Here is a 3,577-nt window from a genome sequence, read left to right on the forward strand (position 1 = left end):
TATCATAAGGCATTTTGATATGAAGATTCGGCATATTACTTTTTCGTTTTGGCATTTGAGCCATTTTCTTTTATAAAAACATTGGGAAATAGTAGTGCCCCATATTAAGGACCACAGAGACCCGGTATCATACTGTTCGTTAAAAAAAAAATTGAAAAAAAAAAAATTTGCACCGATATTAGGCCTACATATCGTGTTTCAACAATACCGGTCCCTGTGATTAGGACGTTAGGACCTGTTGGGTACAAATGTTTATTCGAATTATTTGAAGGTCGATCATACTTTAAGAGGCATTTCTTTTGCTTTTTGCAATGGTTTATTGCTGTAAAATCACATGCTGAATGTAGGACAAGTTTGGAAAAGAACACTGCTCTCATCGTAGCATTTTTAATTATTATTCATTAGCCCATGTCTTGAATATAGGAATCTAGGTGATTTTTTAAGGTAAGCCAATCAGTAATAGTGTCGAAATTTTAGCCTTCAAATCCATGTGTATCCATACTTATTGAAATTTTGAAAATTAAAAAGACGAGTCGTGTTTTCTTGAGACCCTGTGATATATAGAAAACTGATAACAAAACAGTTGCAATTGGTGGTCGAAGAAGATGGAGGGCACATTGAACACATGTTGAAATAGGGAGGTTGCCTTGATATTGTATTTTTTGACATGCTATTTTGTTCGGGGCAGTACTTGTACATTTTTTATTGGATGACTGTCATATTTTCAGGATTGGACAACCATATCTTGAAGTATGTCAGATTGTCTTTGCGAATTTTGAAAAAGATCAGTTTACCAACAGCTGAGATACTACCGTCGAACTTTGGGACGTTTTTTATCTGAGACATCCGATATATATATTCAAAATACAATGTATATAAAAAACTATCTGATGATTGTCATCTATTTTCAAAAGCAATATTCTTCATGTCTACTCATGTAGGTCTGGAGAAATGTAAGAAGAAATGTAGCGAGATGAATGAATGTATAACGATGGTTTATAGACACGAAATGTTCGAAAAGGGATCTTATTTATTCAACATCATCCTGAACGAGATAGATTATTACTCGAAAACGACTGAAAAAAATAACGCATTCTCTCAAACCGTATTCTCTCAAAACGTATTCTCTCAAACCGTAGCAGAGAAAACATGTTTATTAAGGCATTTCTATCATGATTAAATGAAATGAATGGAGTTTTACGTCCTACTTTTCTGCACCATGTGGGCTAATGAAGATGGGCAACACCATGCAGGGTACAATGAGAAAAAAATTAGTGGCATTAGCCTGCTCTTTTTCGATTTCCAACTGTGGAGGGATCTTTAACGTGCACAGCCTGTAGTACACGCGGCCTAGGTTTATTGTCTCATCCGAACTACTAGTCGCCTTTTCCATGTCAGTCCCTCTTACTTGCATCACTGACAGGGAGAAACCGGGTTGAAAAATCAGAAGGTATTATCTAGATCTCTGCCGGGATTGAACTCTAGAACTTCAGGTTAGCGAATGAGTGTCGAACTCATTGAGCCACCACGACTCCCATACCAACACCAATCCTTTTATACGTTAGTGCAATTTGATATGAAATTGCAATATGGTACCGAAGTGGGTGATCACATTAACAGCTAAAAAGTGGTTTTGTTTACGTCAGGAGCCCCGATGTCTACAACAGACACCCCAAGATTTGAAGTAAATAAAACCGTGTAACATTAAAGGTCATAGAAAGCTATTTTGGGGGGTTGACTTGGTTCTTTAATATATGTAGATAGTCTTCAGAAGTACTAGAACTGCACGAAAATTGCACAACACCAAGCAACTAGCCTAGAAAGACTAGGATAATGTCAACCAAAATGTCTAAATCCAGATCCACACTACCACCATTGCTTGTCTAGAAACAATCTCATTTAGAGTTGATTGCGACAGTTGGTCATTGAAGTAAGGTCGTTTTCACCTTGAGCAATGATACTGATTGCCACTTCCGGCTGTTTAAAACAACCCAATCCTCATGTAAAAGCCAGTCAAAAAATAGTGCTTAAAGATGGGTTCCCTTATTTTCATTTATGAAAATAAAAATGCTAATACTTATATGAATAGCAAGTAGAAGTGTTCTAAAATACCAGTTTGTCTCACATGTCCATAATAAGTAATTCATAATGAGCTAAATTAGAAGAGAATTACCAGCAGAATCCCAATGAGTGACCGATCAAGAAAGGTCAAACAGTCTTTTTTGTCTATCCAGATTAGTTAAAAGTCTTAATTATATGCAATAAGAACATAATGATATGATTAAGAATACATGGTAATTCATTAACATCAGTTAATAAAATAGTTTGGTTAATTTGACACTAAAAAATAAGGAGATCCATCTTTAAGATTTGAAAGGTCATACACGGTTTTCACTAAAATCTAAACTATTGAGCCCCCAAATGTTGGATCACTGCGGTGCTGATATAACGTTGTTATTATTGTTATTAATCTATTTCTCGAAAAACATGCTTTCGGGACTGCGAGGTGGGGCCATGGCATGGTCTGTTCCGTGCCCGTTGCGATGGTGATGTTTGGTGTTGTTATTATTTTACAGCAGTACAATCAATGATTCACCATCACAATATCAAGTTATTACGAACTTCGTCTTTATAATAGCTTGATATTGTGAAGATACAGATAGGTTATAACTATTGCTATAAAAGAATGTACACCAAGAGTCATCTTTATAATATCAAGCTGGTTGTACATCAAATAGCAAATACAGCTAAACAGAGCCCTCCAAATAAAGACAGAAAATAATGTGTAATCGGAGCTATGATTGGATGTATTTGCTAGCTTGTAATCTGATCATATCACTGCATTTACAAACTTCTATGATACAAAAAGTGACCATTGCAGTCAAGGTATAACACAGTGTTAGTAATAGCTTGACACTGTAAAGATGTTCAATGAACAGCAATAGTCTGTCCTGCTTTTTGGATAAGGTGTAAAGGGAGATAACTTCTATTTCTCGGTATCTGAACGGTGGTAGTGGCCCTCTCTGGCGTTGAACAAAACAATGTTTAATTTTTAAACGCACAACATTACTATGCATTCTTCCCTCTTTCGTGAATTGGGGACACAGGTATTTTTCAAATTTTGATTTAATTTTTGTTTCTTAACCAAACCTCCCCACAAGAAAAGGAAACAAAATGATTGAGGTAATGGCAAACGTTACCGTAAACGTGAGTTAGGGCCATAAAACCCGAAACATATTGAAATGATACGCCACATGATGCTAATATGGAAAAGATTGGATTACGCCCATTAAGTGACTCAGCTTAGAGTAAAGGTATTTAACGGTAATGATATATTATTACAAATTTAAAGGAGAATAGGTCAGAATAGAAAGATATACAAAGAGAAACAATCTATATTATGGCAGGAGCTTGTCAACAAAGAACATTTATTTTATAAAAAAATAAAAAAACCAACATTCTTTCTGTGATTTCTTTTACCAATGACTACTAATCTTGCCGATAAGAACCAATGAAAAATACATTGTCAAATGACCTTATTTAAAACTGTGGCAATTTGAGTTGGAATCATTAACTT

This window comes from Lottia gigantea (genome assembly GCF_000327385.1).
Source record: "Lottia gigantea unplaced genomic scaffold LOTGIsca_11, whole genome shotgun sequence".
NCBI classification, from domain to species: Eukaryota; Metazoa; Mollusca; class Gastropoda; family Lottiidae; genus Lottia; species Lottia gigantea.